The sequence below is a fragment of the Megascapheus bottae genome, unplaced genomic scaffold, assembly GCF_031878675.1.
Source record: "Megascapheus bottae isolate mThoBot1 unplaced genomic scaffold, mThoBot2.hap1 HAP1_SCAFFOLD_102, whole genome shotgun sequence".
In the NCBI taxonomy this organism is placed as follows: domain Eukaryota; kingdom Metazoa; phylum Chordata; class Mammalia; order Rodentia; family Geomyidae; genus Megascapheus; species Megascapheus bottae.
The window spans coordinates 385,204-406,285 of record NW_028327540.1 but is presented as its reverse complement, the minus strand read 5'-3'; the positions used below and the strand labels follow the sequence as shown (position 1 = coordinate 406,285).

The 21,082-nt window shown below is 42.5% G+C and overlaps 1 long non-coding RNA gene across 1 annotated transcript in view; it reads left to right on the top strand.

The window, feature by feature from the left end:
• Positions 1 to 20,001, top strand: part of LOC150039693 (uncharacterized) — a 124,012-nt gene extending 104,011 nt beyond the window's left edge. Inside the window, exons 2-3 of the long non-coding RNA XR_016534264.1 lie at positions 16,961 to 17,016; positions 19,957 to 20,001. This is a non-coding gene — a long non-coding RNA (uncharacterized LOC150039693). The remainder of the gene's footprint in view (positions 1 to 16,960; positions 17,017 to 19,956) is intronic.
• The last annotated feature ends 1,081 nt before the right edge of the window (positions 20,002 to 21,082 follow it).

Sequence of the window (21,082 nt, the reverse complement as noted above, 5' to 3'; positions counted from 1 at the left end):
TAAGAGTTTGTAGATTTTTCCAGTGTTCAGCCTGTTCCCAGAGGCTGTGTGCTGCTGCAAGGATAGCTTTCAGCCCTACCAGTGGTCTCACAGTGGGAAGTAGTATGGAGATGTGCACTTCAGTCTCAGCTAACTCTGTGGATGGCTAGTTTTCCTCCCCTGTTCCCAGGGGCAAGGCCTAGCCAAAGGCCTGGGGTTTGGGATTTTCTGGTAGCTCTCAGCTACACCCATATGAGTGGTATCCACCCTGTTACCAGGGACAGAGCCCAGAGTAGGACGTGGGCTCTGAGGGTGGAGCCGCACGTTTCTGGCTCTCAGGGATTGAGTTCAAACCCTGCTGGTCTGCCCTTCAGTTCCCTAATGTGTTTCAACTGCTTTGGCAGAGTGTGTCTGTGACTCTGAGGTGCGGGGGGGGGGCGCCCTTGGTGCTGTCTTGCTGGAGACTCTCAGCCGGAGGGCTCCTCTCCTAGGATTCGGTTAGTCGAGTGCTGGTTCCCAGAATCCCTTGCACCCCCACCCGCTGTTGGAAGGCAGGGATTCAGTGCCCCACACTCTCCAGTTCAGTGGCCTGAGGGAATGGCCTATTGGAGGAAGGGAAAGGATTCTGCCAGACTTTCTTGGGCGGGGAGGAAGGGTCTGGGTTAAGTTCCGTAGCTCACCACCATCTCTGCTTTACTGATGGGTGGGGGAACCCGCTGGGCTACATACTGACAGGGTTCGATGTGAGTTGCTCTGTGGTATTGGAGGATCATTCGCTTCACCTCTGGTCTCTGCTGCTGTCTGTGCTGTCCGTGCCTGGGTCTGTATGGATTTCTGTGTCTGGATTCTTCCCCTTGCTGGTGTTGCTGAAGTTTGGGGCTTCCCAGGCCCAAAGCCCTAAGCCGTATCTTTCCCCTCTTGGAGCCTGGAACGAAGTGTGGGGGAGGGGCCCTCACTTACTGGCTTCTTTGAGAACCTTGGATATAAGCTTTATCTGGATTTCTTTTCAGGTTTCTTTACTTCTCCATTGCTTCTTGAAATTGTGGTCATGGTTTCCTTAAATTAGTTGGCTTGGGGGATCCCTGATTCTCTCTTTTTTTAGGAAGAGCTAGACTGGGTCCTATTATCTCTGTGCCATCTTGGACCTCCATCTGGTTTGGTCTTTTCTTTGGTCACTTGGTGGGGCGATGATTAGGTTCGTAGTTGTGGGGCATGCACCCAGGGTCTGGGGGCAGCCTCTGAGGCCCTCTGGGCTAGTGCTCTGCCACTGGAGCCACAGAGCTGAGGCTGATTTTTGGGGTGGTTGATCAGGGGGAGAAAAAAGGGGGTCAGGCTGGATTTCCTTTGTAGGCAGGCCACGAATCAGGACCTTCAGATCTCAGCCCCACGAGTAGCTAAGAAAAGCGATGCGAGCCATTGACACCTGGCTCCCCAGTTTCAATGATAGATGGAAAAATGCAAGCCATCCATAAATAGCTGAGATGCGAAAGAAGAGAGGTTTTAGGGCAATTAAGCCAAATGTCTCACTATATGCTGATGACTCTGGACCTGGTTGGGGTGTTCCTTTAAGTGGAGAGTGGGAGTGTCAGCTTTTGGAATGTGATGAAGAGTTCCCTTATCTGGGATTACCCCAATGGCACTCTCCAATTTCCAATCAGACCCATTTTTCAAAGGTCCAACCCATTACAGGAAGTGGAGAGCCTTTCAAGGTTTTGGAAATTCGCATCCAAGAACCCGACTCAACTATGGGAAAGGGTGAACAGGCAGATCTCAGTCTAGGTGAAACCAAGCCCAAACACAAGATCCTCTTCCAAAAAGAAAAGCCAAAACAAAGCAACAACAAAATAACAACAAACCCCAATGGAGTGCTTGCCTAGGTGGATCCCATTCCTAGGTACCACATTCTTAGACAAAGCTGACTGAGATCCTGCTGTTCACGCTTTCTCCACAGATGAGATGACGAGCCATAGTGCTCCTGACTTAACTGTCTGTTGAGCTGGGATGGTGATAACTTGTGGGATGAGTGCAGAGCTCAAGGGGTGAAGACCATGCCCAACAGAGGTTCCTAAGGAGTCCCAAAAATAAACTGTAGGAGGATGCCCCATTAATTTGAAATAAACTCCCTCAGCTATCTTGACTAAACACAAGGTACAATGGATGTTTCCACCAAGCTTGCCTACCTTGTGTGGTTAAGTCATACAGTAAGAGATGGAGAGAAATAAGCTGGGGGAAGGAGGAGGATAAAAGATGGTTTGGGGAGGAGTATCTCAAGATTGTACATCCTAGCTACTCAGGAGGCTGAGATCTGAGGACTGCAGTTCAAAGCCAGCCTGGTAACCACAGGACCTGAGACTCTCACCTTCAATGAATAATAAGAAAATGGGAAGTTAGGCTGTGGCACCAGGGGTAGGGCAGTAGCTTTGAGCTGAAGAGTTCAGGAGCAGTGTCCATACTTCAAGCCCCATAACCATGAAGCAAGCAAGGCAGCCAGCCAGCAAGCAAGCAAACAAAGAAACCAGCCAAGGAAAAGACAGAAAAGGGAAGAAAAGAAAGCCTTTTGGTCATGCTGGTAAGACCTCACTTTTGCTTAAAATTTACCTCAAATTTACAATGTAGCAAGAAGTGGTCAGAAGAATTTGGCAGAAAAAGGAATTTAAAGGTGTTGTTGCTGGGATGTAAATTTGAGCTCCTATTGATAGGTAAATCAAGTTCCCTGGAAGAGGTGCATTTTTGCAAACACTTCTGGGGGCTCGCCCCCTGTCATCACAAAAGAGAGCACCCGTCAGCCTCTCAGGCTTTCTGTAGAAAGGGCTACCACAGCAAGACAATCTACATTGGGAGCTTGGATAGTGCTGCTGAGTGGGAGAGTAGTAGGGTCTGCTCTTTTCATTCTTTTGGATGTTTGGTTTGGTCTTATGTTCAGTTGCTTGGTGAGTCTGTCATTCGTTATTTCGGTGGGTCGGTTGGATGTGGCGCTTGCACCCAGGGCCAGAGTGCTACCCCTGAAGCCCTCTGGGTTCCTGGCTAGAGCTGTGCCACTAGAGCCACAGCGCCATGGCTGATTTTCATGTGGCTGATTGGAGGGTGGAGAGAAGGAGGTCAGGTGAGCTTTACTACACGGGTAGGCCAGGAAGCAGAACCTTCAGATATAAGCCTCCCCCAAGTAGCTAAAATCAGCAGTGCAAGCCAGTGACGTCGGGCTCCCCAGGTTTAACAATGGAAGGCGACGCACTGCAAGCCTTCCAGAAGAAGCTGAGCTGCACCGTTTGCAAAAATACCTTCTTAGACCCAGTCACCATACACTGTGGCCACACTTTCTGTTGACCTTGTCTCTGCCTGTCCTGGGAAGAAAGGCAGACCCTTCCAGGAACTTGCGCTGCCTGCCGGGAACCCACCCAGCACGGAGACCTCAAGTCCGACGTCATTCTGAAGAGCCTGGCAGCCCTTGCCAGAAAAGCCAGCTTCTGGCGATTCCTGAGCTCGGAGGAACAGAAGTGTGGCCCACACAAGGATAGAAGGCAAATCTTCTGCCAGGTGGATAAGGATCTGCTCTGTCCACAGTGCTACTACTCTCACAGCCAGTCTCACAGCCAACATCCTGTGGAAAGGGTTGTTGAAGAGCATCAGGAGGCCATTTTCAAGCAGATGCCAACCATCTGGAACAAGATATAAGAAAACCAGAGGAACATACATAAGAAAAGGACACTCATTATCTAATGAATTCGCTATGTGAACATGTACCGAGAGACCAACAAGAAGGTTTTTGCAATGCTAGATCGGGAATGCCAGGAGGTGGAAAAGCAGCATCCAGAGAACTTCTCAGCCAAGGAAGAGATGTGTTAGAGCAACTCAGCCAAATGGAAACCCAGATGATTCAAAAGAGGTGCCACCTCAGAGAAACCTACCAGGAGCTGATCCACACATACCAGAAGCCAGATCTAGAACATCTCCAGGCTGTCGACTTGACACTGGAGAGTTTTAAGAAGAAGTGCTGGCCTTCATGCCTGGCCCTCAGTGGCCACAGCTCAGTACGCTTCCATTCCCTGGAGTACTGGAAAGACTCAACTAGTGTTGAGGTGGCTATGAGACTCGTACTCCTGAGAGTGAGAGCACTGAGAACAAAGCAGATCCTTGTCTACCTGGCAGTAGATGTGCCTTGTCTCCTTGTGTGGGGCATACTTGTGTTCCTCAGAGCTCAGGAATCACCAGAAGCTGGCTTTTCTGGCAAGGGCTGCCAGGCTCTTCAGAATGACGTCGTACTTGATGTCTCCCTGCTGGGTGGGTTCGTGGCAGGCAGGTCACGTTCCTGAGAGGGTTTGCCTTTCTTCCCAGGACAGGCAGAGACAAGGTCGACAGAAACTGTGGCTGCAGTTTATGGTGACTGGGTCTAGGAAGGTATTTCTGCAGATGGCATAGCTCAGCTCTTTCTGGAAGGCTTGCAGAGTGTCGCCGTCTATCATTGCAACTGGGGAGCTGGGCATTGCTGGCTTGCATTGTTGGGGTTTTTAGTCCTTTTGACTCCTGACCCGCAAGAGGGACAGAGAAAACAAACCCTGACTAAGCCCAGGCTGAGAAAGGAAAGGGCTGGCTAGTGACCCACCCCCAGCCCTCCCTCCCTGGAGGGAGGACACTTAGACGTACCAGAGAGACTTGTCAGGGCAAGACTCCTTTATTGGGAAGTACAGTGGGTTAACCTAGGATGCAGGAGCCTATCAGCATAATGGTTGGCAGGGAAGGGGGAGATAGGTGCTGTCCGAGTGGGCTGATGGGCCAATCTCAGAGGTAGCCTAAACCACAGACAAGCCTTCCAACCAGATGAACAGGCAGGTTGAGTCCCTAAACCAGGAAGTGAGCACATTTCCCTGATGTGATATGCCCCATATCTCCTCCCTTTTTGTTTTATTAAGCAGGTGTTTGCCTTACTCGAGATTTTGCCTTACTTGAGAGGTAGTACCCCTCTGGGGATCTTACCCGTCACTGACTACCACTGTAGATCTTCAGACAATTTAACAGTAGGGTTGGCAAACTCAAATGGAGATTTGAAATAGGGTGGTTGGCCAACATCAGTATAGGAAACCCTTCTGCACACCTGCCTATCCTGGTAAGGGCCAGGGCCAACCTCATAGGGTTCCCAGTCTGCCATCTCATAGCACAGCATATTGTTGCTAGACCATCATTAGATGAACAGCTTTAAGTTGATCCTGATCTCTGAGAAACTGAAGGAGCTTATTGATTACACAAGGTGTGAACGTGAATACAGAAAACACTGTAACCAAGGGGCCCACCTACAAAGGGGAGAAGGTAAGGGAGTCAAGCAATTAGTCCAGTCTGTAGGTAGTTTGCACTGAGTTCATTTTGGCGGCAGTTGAGAACCTCCTGTAGCCTTTTTAGGCAGATCAAGGCCTGGACGATTTTGGAGGACTACTGCAGTCAGGAAATCAAGTTGATAAGTACAAACTAGTGTGTTTGTGGGCAGCCTGGATAATGATGCCCAGGATGAGGAGAAGGAAGGCAACTGAGGGATCCAACCACAGCTAAGTGCTAAGCAGAGCATCCAGTATGGTCTCCTCATTCCTGTGAGTGAGAGGAAGAAGGAAAATTATACCTCAAGAGGGGGTGCTCTTGGGTAATTATTTTTGAGTTTGCTGTCAATATTTTAAATCTCTAGCTGATACCCAAATTGGGTTTGGTTCTCCCACTGGGAAGACACATCCAAATCCTCTTCCCACACTAATGAGGGGATCAGCGCCTCTCCAGTAAGAGGATCTCTCCAACAGACTTCAACCTTTAAGTAAGGTGTCTCATTAGACCAATGTCTCTGAAAGGCAGTCAGAGGCTTATCCTTGGGGAAATTTAAAATATTTAGTGTAAGCATGGCTGTCCTCAATTGATCATGGGGGTTGCCTCCCCCTTTTTTATTAGTTGATTTTTTAATATTCCAAATCTGAAAAAAAATTTTAAGTGTTTATAGGGACCAGGGGGAATCTTTGATGCATCCCTCTCCAATTTAAGTGAGTCAGTTCACATGGCAGGGATCTGGCTTGAATTATTAGGTGGCAAGTTTAAGAATTACTAATCATATCACCCACTTTACCATCAGATTTCCAGTGTCAGTCTGCAAGGAAGGACAAAGACAGTCCACTCAGTCCATTTGACCAGGATGCATCCCTCTCCAATTTAAGTGAGTCAGTTCACATGGCAGGGATCTGGCTTGAATTATTAGGTGGCAAGTTTAAGAATTACTAATCATATCACCCACTTTACCATCAGATTTCCAGTGTCAGTCTGCAAGGAAGGACAAAAACAGTCCACTCAGTCCATTTGACCAGGTTTAGATGAGCAGCGTTTATGCCAGCTTATTTTATCCAGAGCTGGACCTTTGCCTGTTCACCTCTCCACCCCCAAAATGGTCACACAGGACTATCTTAAGTTCTCTTGACGTTTGATTACCTAAACAGTTTTAAGAGACAGGCAGGCAAAGCTTCGACACTGATAAAAAATTACATTTAAATTTTGATACTTATCTCCAAACTTTAACTCAAGGAAATAAATTCCAAATTCCCCAATGCCGCTGGACTAAACAGGATACAATGTTTACGAGGTAAACAGCTTTATGCATTACAATACCAGATTTTTTTTATTTTCCTGAAAAATATTTATTTTTAAATAGTTTTTGAACAAAAGGAATAATCACAGGCTTATTTACTGACTGCCAATTATTTACCCAGTCTATGCATCTTATTTTAGGAGAAAGGGAAACCTAATAGGATAGAGGGATTTGTAGGAGAGTCCAGGTGTTGAAGAGTCTGTCCTTTCATTGATTCTCTCAGAAGTGGGCTTTCTGCAAAAACTTGACCATTGTTCTTGCTGTTCATGGATATCTAGTTATTATATAAACAAGATTCTTCTGAGGCTCCAACATATCCATTATGTATGTCTAGTAGCTTATTCTGATCAAGTGATTTGCATACTTTTCTCATTAGTTTCTTTCACTAGAGGAGACCTGGGAATTATATACCAAGTAGGGATTCTTTTTTCTTTATGTAACCAAACAAATGTGGAGTCTTCTGTGTTTCTGAGACATCATTGGAAGGTTAGTGGCTGAGTGATTGTATGTCTGGTAGGGAAGGCAGAAGTAAAACAATACCAGATTTTTAATGCAGATTTTATAATCAGAAAACTCCTACTAACTAGTTTCTCTTTAAAATAATGCAATAATACTTTGAAACATTGGAAAACATTCAAACCTAATAGTTTTCTTGAAGTTTAGTCTTAGATTTACCCAATTGCTATTGTGTTTCAATTATGAATTTATCCATTGTTTTGGAGCAGACAACTTAACTTTGAACATATTCACTTACACCCATTCAGATATGCAGTCATACTCAAAGATCTTAAAGCACACAAAATTTATATCGGCCGTACATTTTAAAAATGATTCACACACACACACACACACACACACACACATACACCCACACACAACAAGGATCCATGTTTGGGATGGGAATCAATTTCACCATAATACTTTTTGCAGATGAAAGTTGGGTGGCAGTCTTAAACCTAGGAGAACTAAGACTGAAGTCTGCGACCTGCCACCAACTGTCTCCAGACTGTCACCTCAGCAGATTGTTAGGAAAATGGAAACTGGACTAAGCCTGCAGCTGCTTTGTCTGGCCTTGGCTCACCTCACTTGCAGCCAAGTGGGAGGGGCCATACCAGGCCCTAGACCTATCCCAGTTGTGGTACTTCCCAGAAATATTCAAAAAGATAACAAAGATGCGTGCATGAGAACACACACAAAAACCACATATTTAGAACTGGTACCAATTTCAAAAATAAAAGTGAACAAGGAAATATACTCAAGGAAAAGCAAGAACAAGACAGAGAAGCAGAGATTTTTAAGAAACTCCTAAACTTCTGATGGCATGCCTGGCCTTAAACTACCAGTGTGACAGAAAGACCAAGAGGCCCTGAACTCAGGGGCCGCCTCTCCTATGGAAATTTCCATTCCCTGATAGCTGGCCGGTGAAGGCCATCCTAACCTACTCTCAAACAGAGCCAGACACTGACTTACAACAGAAAATGGGACTCAATCGGATACATTTAACACAAAAACATGAACTCACATAAATGTTCTCACCAAACAACTTATTTAGATTATACATGTCTTGTCAGTGAAACTCTCAGGCATGCCCTGTTACTGACAAGAAATCCAGAAGGGGGTCAAGGCGTCCCTTGAACACCCAGGCCTTAGAGAGTTTGCTGCATCCAGCTTTTTGGCTCACAGTGCACTTTTTAGACAGACATAAAGGGTGGTCAGCCAACTTTTACTTACCTCTGGATGCCTTTGCTTTAAATCTGGGCATCTTTTCCAAAAATGCTGTTATAGGAGGAGGAGTAGAAAAACGCAATCCTTTAATGCAATAGCATAAATATACAAATTATTAGAAATTGATGAAAGACTTCAGAGACCTGGTTGGGTGGCCCCCATGAGAATACTGCAGGGAGATCATGAAAAAACCTGTATTTGAAACTTGTATTTGCTTGATCCTTATGATAACAAATATGAAGAGTTCTGAAGCTGTTTCTGTAGTAGCTCGAATTGTTTTTCCTGCCAGTACTCCACTGCTCAACCCACAGGGGGCCATGCGATTAGACTGTGGCCCCTAGAATTGAGGGAGCAGTTCTATGCCAATTTTTTCATAACTAATGCAGTCATCAGAGAATCCCACAACGTCTGTATCTTGTCTCACCCTATAGATTATAGGGCAGGTCCCCTTTAAGAACAGAGGCTGAATGGCTCTGGCCAGGACAGGGGGCGTGCCATTTGCTAAGATACTGCTAGGCCAGCTACACCCAGGAGCTATGGCCTGCCGCAGTTTCTAGGAACTGGGAACTTAAAGCCTGAGAGGAGATAGTAGCTCCTCAGGGACAGGATATTTTAGGTAGAGTTAGGCCTTTTGTCTGGCCTGAAAAATGTCCCTGTGGGGGATCAGGTCTTATCCATCTCCTAGGGCAATCTCTTTTAAAGTGGCCTTGCTGGCCACACCATAACAAATTCCTCTTCCAGCCCCATTGAAAGATGTAAGGGTGGTAGAAAGCTCCTAGCCAAGTGAAGACCGCAACCAGCGTCTGTGAGTGGTGGGCTTGAGTGCCTCCATCCTTAGTGGCAACTATCCACCTCCCAATAGATCTTTCCTTTATTCCTGTACAGGCCAGTTTGTGGTCTGCGGTCATCCCCTCCCTGACCTGCATAAACTGATCTTGGAGGGACCCCGAGGGGAACTTCCTTTGGAGGCTCTGTTCTACTCATTCTATAAAGATGGCAAGGTCCTCAGTAGCCTTCTGTGTAATTATTGGAGGCTCTGAGGGGCATTCTTCCATTTTTTTCAATGCAGCCAATCCGAAAGCCCACTCTTGTTCTTGGTAGGAGGCAGGGATAGCAGCCTGCTGGAGGACTGTGGAAAAGTGATCACTGGATCCTGATAGCATCCCATAAGTCACAGGAATTAACAGTGTGGTACCTCTCAGCCTGGGCATGGCACTATTCATTAAAAAAGGCACACCATTTGAGGTACAGAAGACCAGGGAGCACAGCCTTGTATAAATTTTTCTAGTCTTGGGTGGTGCACTGTTGGTGAGCCAGGCCTTGGAGAATGGTTTCGGCCAAGGGCAAATTAGGCCTATCCTTGGAGACTGCTTGCTTAAGCTACTTTAAATCTTAGGCCTCCCAGGGATACCATTGGGTCAGTCTATTACCCCGAGCATTAGCATTTACTGGGAAAGCCAAGCATGGTGGGGAAGTGTAAAATAGTGGCTTAACCCACACTTCTGGTTTAGGGGAGGAGCCACCATTATAGAATGGCAGCTTAACTTCCTCTTTCGTTTTAGGGGAGGAGTCACCATTGTAAACTGGTGACTTAGCCTCCTCTTCCAGTTTAACATGAGGTGGTGGATGGTTTTCATGGGACACGGGATAGGAATATAGCAGAGGCTGCTCGGCACCCCAAAAGTATGCTGCAAATTCCGGGGCAGGAGCACTTAGTGTAGGGCTCAGGGGCCTGGCCCCAGGATCAAAGGGGACCAAAAATCCCTCCTTAGGGTGAGGCTCTAAACACTTTTTTTCTGAGTAGTGGGAGGGCTAACTCTCCACAACTCTGAGCACTCCTCAATTAAAGTTTCCTTGGTGCTAGATGTAATTGAGCAAGGAGAGAAGCAGGCCTTAAGGGTGGACAAAGTTAGATAGACCCCGAGGGGAGGGTCCTCTCCCAAGTTAATCTTCCTCCTTCTTATCAGGCACTTGTCCCATGTGACCCAATTGAAAAGACTGGCTGCAATTAACCAGGAAGTGGTTTGTATTAAGGCCTCCCCGACCCCCTCAGTTTGGGAATCCGAGATCTCCAAATCTACACACTTTGAGTGCCGGGTCCTCACTCTTGGTGTAAGTTTTCCCCATTTTTCAGGGAGACCCTTACCTTGTAACCCGCTGGGCTTGACTCACCAATGATCCCAATTCTGATGAGCATTCTTTTCCTGTCCCAAGTTCAGGCACAGAAGGTCAGGGTTTTTAGTCCATTTGTGTCCTGACCCGCAAAAGGGACAGAGAGAACACGCTCTGATTAAGACATGGCCAAGAAAGTAGTGGGCCAGCTGGCCACCTGCCCAGCTCTCCCTCGCCAGAGGGAGGACACTCAGATGCACTAGGGAGACTCATCAGGGCAAGACTCGTTTATTGGGAAGACTCGTTTATTGTATGAATCTCAGGCCTGTTTCTCCTCTTAACTATGAAATCCAACACCTACCACAGTCTTTTCACCATTTCTCCACTTCTGTTTCACGACATGGAGATGCTTCTGGACCTGGTTGGGGTGTTCCTTTATCTGGTCAGTGGGAGTGGGAGCTTTTGGAATGTTGCAAAGAGTTCCCTTATCTGGAGATACCCCAAAGGCACTCTCCAATTTACGGTCAGGCTTGTTTTCCACAGGGGCAACCCATTATTGTGAGTTGAGAGCCTTTTCAGGTGTTGGGAACTCCTCATCTGAGAACCCATCTGGCCTGTCATCTCAGCTATGGGGAAGGGGTGAACAGGAAGATCTCAGTCCAGGCGAGACCATGCCCAAACAAAGAAGCCTCTTCCAAAAACAAAACCCAAAACAAAGCAACAACAAACCCCACCACAATTGAAACAAAAAACCAAAAATTGAACCAATCCTCCCCCAAAACCTTAAACAGAAATACAGGAACCCCAAATTAAAAATAAAGAAAACTGTAACCACAACAAAAAGAAACCAACAAATACACAAGCAAAGACAGGCTCCAGTCGTTTGGCCCAGTGCAATGGAGTGCTTGTCTAGCGGGATCCTATTCCTTAGTACCACATTCCTAGACAAAGTCCTGTTCACACTTTCCGCATAGCTGAGATGAGGGGCCCTAGTGCTCCTGGCTTCCCTGTCTGTTGAGTTGGGATGGTGATAACTTCTGAGATGAGTGCAGGGCTCAAGGGGTGAAGACCCTGCCCAAGAGTGGTTCCTAAGGAGTTCCCAACATAACCTGTGGGAGGTTGCCCCATTAACTTGACACACACTCCCTCAGCTACCCTTTAGAAAACACAAGGTGCAACCTCAGAGAACCCTACAGAGGTGCAGAAAAATAATTTGGAATTTTCTTTGTCATCCTGCACTTGAATTGACTCCAAATGGATCAAAGACATCGAGATAAAAGCAGATATACTGAAAAGTTTACAAGAAGGAATCGAAGATATACTAGGTCTCCTTGGCACAGGTCAAAACTTTCTTAATAAGGCCTAAGAAACAAAACAAATCAGAAAAAGATATCAGAGAACATCTGGATAAGTGGGGCTAAATTAAATTGCAGAGTTTTGGTTTGGCAAAGGACATAGCTAGCAAGTTAACTAGAAAGCATTCGGAGTGTGAGAAGCTCTTCAGTAGCCATACAATGGACAAAGGCCTCATATCTAAAATATATCCACAGCTCAAAAAATTGAATCACTACCAAACTAATCTCTAAAGAAACAACCATCCCATTAAAAGATGGGCCAAAGTCTTAGAGTATTCTCTGAAGAAGAAATAAAATTGGACTACAGACACATTAAGAAATGCTCAACATCTTTGGTCATTAAAGAAATACAAATCAAAAACAACTCTAAGATTCCATCTCACTCCTGTTAGATTGGCCAGAATCAAGCAATTAAAAAACAACAGGGGGGATGTGGCCAGGAGGGATCACTACTACACTGTTGGTGCGAATACAAACTTGTTCAACCACTGTGATGATCAGTATTGCAGTTACTCAAAAGACTAAACATTGAACTCCCCTAGGACCCAGCAATTCCACTACTTGGCATTTACCTAAAAGTCCAGAAACAAGGACATACTAAATCCACTAGCACAACGATGTTCATTGCAGCACCATTTACCATAGCAAAGGGAATGAACCAACCTAGTTATTCCTCAGTTGATAAGTAGATCAACAATATGTGGTATTTATACACAATGGAATTCCATTTCACAGTTAGAAAGATTGCCCCATTTTTAAAGAAATGGAAAGACTTAGAAAAAATCATATTGTAAAGTAAGCTAGACTCAAAGAAACAAAGGCTCAATTGATTCCCTTGTTTGCCATAATCAGCAGAAACTTTGGGCTCTCCTAGCAGAGATTTACAATAGAACAAAACCTAGATACATAAGGCCAGAGAGTATGATACTAAATGAAAGGACCTCCAGGATATAGAAACAAGAGCCATATAATCAATGATTGTTGTCCTTAATGTACTGTGTTATCTCGCATATATTTTGCTGTCCCTTGGTTATCTCATATTGATACAATATTTCACCTTGTTATCTGATATATTGTATATATGTTTGTTGGGTTATTTGAAATTGGATAGGGAAGGGGATGAAAGAACATGAGAAAGTGTTTCACTGTATGTGATGTAATGCACCTTGTATCTGATGAATATAATGTAACTCTTCTATTAATTAAAATATAAACATATGAAGGAAAAGAAAAAAGTTCCACCACCTCTTTATTCATGAAGATCGAGAGAAACTAGGAATCCGTGGAGTATTCATCCGTATAATAATGGCTCTGTATGACAAAACCACAGCTAGCATTATACTTAATGGTGAAAACTTAAAGAAATTCCCTCTTAAATTAGGCACAAGACCAGGATGTCAATTCTCTCCACTCCTCTTTAACATAGTATTCGAATTCCTAGCCAGAGCAATAATGCAAGATACAAGCATAAAGAGCATCCAAACTTGAGAAGAGGAACTGAAACTTCCCCTCTTTGCAGATGACATGATTCTGTATTTTAAAAACCCTATAGACTCCACTCCCAAGCTGCTTGAGCTCATTAAAAACTTTGGCAAGGTAGCAGGGTAAAAAATTAACCCTCAAAAATCAACCGTCCCATTAAAAGATGGCACAAAGACTTAAAGCGAGATTTCTTTGAAGAAGAAATAAGAATTGCCTATAGAATTATGAAGAAATGCTCGACATCTCTCCTGAAATAGAAATGCAAATCAAAACAACTTTGAGATTCCACTTCACTTCAGATGGCCATGATCAAGAAATTTAATAAAACGAGATGCTGACAGGTATGAGGCCTGGAGGGATCACTGCTACTTTGATAGTGGGAATGTACACTCATTCAACCACTATGGAAAGCTGTATGGAGGTTCCTCAACAGACTAAACATAGAGCTCCCCTATGACCCAGCAATTCCAATCCTTGCCATTTATCGAAATGTCAAGAAACAAGGACATGCTAAAACCAGTAGCACAAAGATGTTCATTGCAGTAATATTTACCATAGGAAAGATATGGAACCAACCCAGATGCACCTCAGTAGATGTTTGGATCAAGAAGATCTGATATTTATACACTATGGAATTCTATGCTGCCATTAGAAATAATGACAGTGTCCCATTTGTAAAGAAATGGAAAGACTTAGAAAAATTCATATTAAGTGAAGTAATCCAGACACAAATGAGCATAGGCTCAATGTTTTCCCTCTTTGTAATAGTTAGTAGGGATCTAGGACTCTCCTAGAAGAAGATTACAATATTGCAAAACCTAGATATAGTAATCTAGGATGAGGCTTAGTGAAAGGATTTCCAGAATGTGGAAGCAAGTGTTTCATCTTGTGTGATCTTTGTTCTTAAAGTACTGTGTTGATAGCTAAAGCTAACATGAGCTTTAATTAGACAAAAAGCAAGGTTGTATCACTACACTTGTTTTCAGTTAGGGAGTTTTAACCACACAAACACACAAATATGAATGTAACCATGCATGTATGCCTGTGTTTATGCCTTTACACTTATACATACAGTCATGTGTGTGTGTGTGCGTGTGTATGTGTGTTGTCACACACTAATACATTAAAAAGTGAAACTTAAAAAGAAGACTTGTGCCAATGGTAGAGTGCTTTCCTAACATGCACAAAGCCCTGGGTTTGAGTCCTGGGTACCCACATACACAGACGAAGCCAAAAGTGATTCTGTGGTCCAAGTGGTAGAGCACTAGCCTTCAGAAAGTCCAAGGACAGTGCCCAGGCCCCTTAGTTCAATCCCCAGGCCTGGCAAAAGAAAAATAAGTCTCAAAAATAGTTAGAAACAGCTGCAGGCATCTGATTCCTTGAAGATGCCCTTCTTATTAAGCATGGCCCTGTGAATACAAGTTATCTGTATTTTGAGAAATGAATCAACACTACCCTTCACTCTTTAAATTTGAAACTAGTAGGAAAAAAAGAGAAAATATTTCAAGATAAAGGCATAAGTTTCTTTTTTTCATTTTTTATTGTAATTAGTAAAAGGTTTACATGATATTTGCCAGACAGAAGGTGCATTAATTCACATACATTGATACCCTTTCACATGTCTTGGTACCCATTTCCCTCCCCCACCCCTCTTGGTTTTTCCCCCTTCCCTATCAGATTTCAAATATCCAAATACAAATAAATTCAATATATCAGATAACAAAGTGAGATACTATACCAATATGAGATAACCAAGGGACAGCAAAGGAGATGAGAGACAACATAGTACATTAAGGACAACAATCATTCATTATATGGCTTTTGTTTCAATATCCTGGAGGTAAGTAAGTTTCTTAATAGGATGCAAATGACTCAGCAAAAATTGCCATCTGAATTTGAGTGATTGTGTTGCAGTAGGACTTTGGAGGTTAGGATAAAGAGCATTAATGTGAATACTCAGAGTTCCCTCAGCCATTCATCATCTTCAGAACAAACTTTTAATGCAAATAAAATGGTACATTACATATGCTCTTTTCTTCATAATTAAATGAATCACTTTTACTATGATCTGTTTCCAAATTACAGAGAGGGGAAATACAGCAATTATCACATCTCCATCCATGTCTGCCATGTGCTTCATTGTGGAAAAGCAGACATTGCAACTCAACAACCTGATAAGGAGAAGAAACTGAAGAAGAATAAACAGAAATGTTGAAAGGAATTATCACTGAAGCCTCTGCCAAGCTGAAATTTTACTTTTCATGAAGCTAGTTTTTCTCCTCCAGGTTTATCCAAATATGTTGTATTTGTGTATATGTCATCTATATGATAGAGATGGTCAATCTAACACAGTTTTTCTCATATAAGTTTCCTGAAATCCTCTGTAGAAATGTGTAAAACTTTCTTTCCTGAGATTATGCATCTGAGGAAATCAGATTTTCCAAAGAAAAATCACAATTTGGAAAACATGTTTGTAGGTCATTCTCTCCTCATTACCAAAAATAGTGAAACCCTAGGGATAAAGTTACTTTTGATAGATATAGTCGCACAGTGTGTCAAGAAAGTATTTTCATGAATACCGTACTAGATGATGCAACTGAATTGATAAGTGGACAGAACTGGACAAAATAATGGTATTGATGTTGGGACATGTATGGGGTCATAATGTGTGTCTCATTGCAGTGCCATATTGAAATAGTAAAGGTGAAGGAACTTGATTTCCTTTTCTATTTGTGTGTGTGTGTGTGTGTGTGTGTTTGTGCTCACACAAACATTTGCTTGTGCATGCACACACAGGTGAAGATGCATGTGAGTATAAGTGCCATTGGAGGATCTTAATTTCAGATCCTGTCAGATGTCTCTTAGGTGTTTGCCTCCAGGATAATGCTCTACTACTTGAACCACTATTCCACCTTAATCTTTTTTGTAGTTAACTCTAGACTAACATGTTATGAATTTTCCTACATTATATGACTTTGAACTGCCATTCTCAGATGTCTATCCCCTTTCCAATATGTGGAGCCATTGACAGACAACTGTTCAATTTTTGTTTTAAGAAGACACCCCTGAAACTTGATTGTATTTGTTTTGAGATGATCCAAATTTCTAATAAAGAAACTTTACACCATTAAAAGGAATAAAAATATTTGAACTTAATTGAAGATTTTTCAGAAAACACCACAGATTCATGAACAGAAATTCTGGATGAAAAATAATATTGAAGAACATCACCTTCAGTGGCTGGGAAAGTTATTGAGTTACTCTTTAGAATGTGAAAGATAGAATCAAGGGATAGATTACTTTCCTTCCTTCCTTCTTCAATCCCTCCATCTCTCTCTCTCTCTCCTTTTTCCTTCCTTTCTTCCTTCCTTCCTTCCTTCCTTCCTTCCTTCTTTCCTTCCTTCTTTCCTTCCTTCCTTCCTTCCTTCCTTCCTTCCTTCCTTCCTTCCTTCCTTCCTTCCTTCCTTCCTTCCCTCCCTCCCTCCCTTCCTCCTTTCTTTCTTTTTTCTTTCTTTCTTTCTTTCTTTCTTCCATTCTTCCTTCCTTTTTCTTTCTTTCTTTTCCTTCTTGGTCCTGGAACTTGAACTTATGGCCTGAAGGCTGAGCTTCTTTTGCTTGAAAGTAGCACTGTACAGATGGAACCACAACACCAATTCTGGCTTTTTTCTGATTAGTTTTTTATTCTGTGTTTCCTTCACAGGCTGAATTTGAAGCTTGATTTTCACATCTTAGCTTCCCGAGTATCTTAGAGTACAGGTGAGATCCACTGATACAAGGGAATTTAATTTCTTATACCTTTATCAGCTCTTATGGATTTCTGAGAAATTTTTGTTTCTAATCTGATCATGCAGAAAAAGTTTATTTGGGAGCTCAATGGATGTAAACTCTTGCACATGTGGATATATTCCTTTTTCTGTATTGCAACATTGAAAAAATGTAGTAATGGCTTTATGTAAGATAATTTATAAAAACATAATTTATTTGTGGTCCTTTTGATTATCTTTTAAACTTTATTGATATTATACAAATATATATGTGTGCCTCTTGTTCCTAAGGGTCTTTTTCCTTATTATAGTTTCTCTGAGTAACTTAATCACAATAGTGACAGTACTAGAAAGTGCTTTCAGTAAGTCTTAGGTGTTAGAATGGTCAGAAATTGTTAATTTCCATAAATAATCTTAATCATTACTCACTTATTAATATTTGCATTTTATTTTCATACCTCATGACTTCATTGTCATTAAAAGCAGACATTTGAATGGTAAAATGACATATGTTCTGATTTCAGGATCACCTTTTTCCAATGTAGGAATCTTTGGTTTTAGAACATTTTGAGGATGTCAGACAGTTTTGAAATCTGTTTGTTTTACAGCAGAATGTAGGTAAAATTCCAAAGTTTCATTATGGGTTCTTTATCTCTTCCCCCAGTGTCAGAAGTAGTGAGGGAATTGTCACTGTCACTGTGATAACATTCTACAAGTTCTTTGTTCTTATTCCCTTATTACAAATCTATTTTATTAAAAATCAGAGACCTTTGAGTCTGTATCAGATCAATATTTAAGATTCATACGCCGTAAGTTTGAAATCCCATGTAAACTATGTATCAAAACTTAGGCCATAACTTCAAGAATTCTTTCTCTAGTTTTCAACTAGCTGTAAAAGTCTTAGGTTTCTTTTTCAAAGGAATTTCTACATCTGAATTAAATATTCTCAACAAATCTTTACTACAATTTTACTGTTATTGCAATGTGGAGAGTGAATACAATGTATTTTCAAGGCTCTGCTTCATAGGTTATTATAACGTATTTCCTCCCAAAGTTTTACACAAACATTTCATGTCTCTCATCTAAGAAAAAAAATGTAACAGTTTTACTTTTACAGGACTAGGTGATAACCTTGGTTTAAGGAAAGAAAGTACATATCACCTCCTTCCTTTCACCTTTCCTTCCTTTTATGTGGAAGAACTGATTCAGAATAGGTTAGAAGACATTTTTCAGTAGACATTAAATGCAGGTTCATGAACAACTAAAAGAATATGTGTCATGGTACTTCAAAAGAAGGATGCCAGAATGTAGTATTTACTTCCAGATTATCTGTATGATGTGTAACTTACTAATTTTGCCAGACCTGTGCCATGAAGTTGAGGTCTGAGCACTGTCCTTGGCCTTTCTCAAGGCTGGAGCTGAACCACTGGAGCCATTGCACCATTTCCAGCATTTTTTCTATATACATTGTACCAAGGAATTGAACCTGGGTCTTTGTGTATGCTGTGCAAGCACTCTTACCACTAGTCCAATATCCCTGCCCATGTAACTTACTTTTGTTAGGACATGTTTTACTTTATTTCACTCTTCCTTAAGGAGATGTAGTGGAATTTATTAATTTCTCAGGGCCTGTGACTCTCCTTGGGCTTTCTCAAAGATAGAGCTCTACCACTTCAGCCACAGCATCACTTTTGGCATTTGTGTATGTAGTACTGAGGAAGCAAACCTGGATCTTGGTGCATGCTAGGCAAGGACTCTACTACTAGGCCAAACTCCCAGCCCCAGAATTTCACTTAGCATTTGTGCCTCAAATAAAGTTGATCATCCTATGGAGCTTTGAGGGTACACAGAACACCCAAATCTCTGCACTTATCAGTGAATGTTCACTTCATCTCTGTAAAATACCATGGGGGGAGAGGGAGAGAAAGAGAGAGACAGAGAGTGAGAGAGACAGAGACAGAGAAAGAGAGACAGAGAGAGAGACAGAGAGAGAGAAAGAGATAGAGGAGAAAGAAAGGATATAAAAGGAAAAAGAGAGGCAATGAAATCAGAGAGGATGCAGGACAAGGATCCAACTAAATTAAAATGGGGAATATGGAAATAGGCAGACATATGAATAGAAATATACATATATTAAGCACAATATGCTCTAATGAGTTTATGAAAACATCAAACATTTTAAGAGTAAAATATTAATGAGTTGTGATTAAGAACAGTAATGATGAACAGGCAGTAAAATAATGTACTTTAAAGCATAAAAATGGGCTGGGAGTGTGGCCTAGTGTTAAGGTGTGCTTGCCTAGCATACACAAAGCCCTGGGTTTGATTCCATGATATCACATACACAGAAAAAGTTGGCAGTGGAGCTGTGGCTCCAGTGGTAGAATGCTAGCCTTGAAAATGTCCAAGGACAATGGTCAGACCCTGATTTCACACCCCAGGACTGGCAAACAACAACAACAACAACAACAACGAAATATATCTATAAACAGAGCCACAGGGGAGCCAAGATCTGGTGATCATGGCTTAAAGGAAAGAAAGTCAAATAATATTATATACAGGTAACAACCACAAAGTTAAAGTGGAGTAGTCACTCAAGTGGTAAACTACTATCACTGATTCAAAAATCAAAACCAAATAAACAATAAACAATACTGCCCCTACTGCTTAGGCTCAGTAACCAGGCTTTAAGTTCAAGATCCAGAATGGGCAGCATAAAGAAAATTTTAGGCCAATGGCTAAGAAAACACATTTAGAAAACTAGGGACAATAAAAATATACTAATGGAGATTACTGATAAGTACAGAATAAATAGAAAGTTCCAGAAATATGTACAATGAAATTTTAACGTATGAGCTCTGACTACAATTTGTGACTATACTATTACAAGAGCAATGAATAAGTCATTTACTCACTGATTTGATTCCAACAGTATAAACTAATATCTGATGGACAAAATGAAATGGAGAATTTAGTCTCAACCTTCTACATATTTGAACAGATATGTAAGTTCAATCTTTTTTTTGTGGGTCATGGGGCTTGAACTCAGCCTGGGTGCTGTCCTTGAGCTCTGCAGCTTAAGGCTACTGTACTATCCCTGGGCCTGGGCATTCTTCCTGAGCTCTTCAGCTCAAGGCTAACACCCTACCCTTAAGCCAAGCCCCACTTCCTTTTTTTCTAGAGGCTAATTGGAGCTAAGAGTGCCAGGTCCTTTTGTGCTGTGGCTGGCTTTGAACCTTGATCCTCAGATCTCAGCCTCCTGAGTAGCTATGATTACAGGTGTGAGTCAATATACCCTGCCATATGAGCCCAGTGTTAATACGGTTTATCATATAAGTTCATTCTTAAGATGGTTTATTTCTCCCGCTGCGTCTTTTGTCCTGGAATTCATGAAGGAAATTTTTATCTGGCCGTAACAAGAGAATATAGCACTTGGGGCAAAAATTCAGCCTAGGAACCCTGCACTGGAAGCCAAGATGTAGAACACCTCTATAGCCACCATGACTTTCCCCTTGGCACTGTGGTAGACAGGTAAGAAAGTGATCCAGACACTGCAGAACACCAGCATGCTGAAGGTTAGGAACTTGGCTTCATTGAATGTGTCGGGAAGGTTCCTGGCCAGGAAAGCCACAATAAAGCTGTCCAAGGCAAGGAAAACAAGATATCCAAGACACAGTAGAAAGCAGTGAGGGAACCCTTGTTACACAGGATGATAATGTGGCCACGTTCAGAGTGTACATCTGTGTCAATGAAGGGAGGAGAAGTCCCCAGTCAGAATACACAGAACATCAGTTGGATCAAAGTACAGATGGGAATGGTGAAGTTAGGAGCCCCAGATACAAGCAGCCACTTCATCATTTTCCCTGGGAAAGTGACTTTGAAGGCCAGAACCACAGTAACAGTTTTGGCCCAGACAGCAAAAATGGCTACAGTGAATGCAACTCCAAATGTGGTTTGCGGTAGAATGCAGGTGACTGTGTTTGGACGACCAATAAAGAGCAAGGAACAGAGAAAACAGAAGAAGAGTGCGATGAGCAGGATATAGCTGAGAGCCTTGT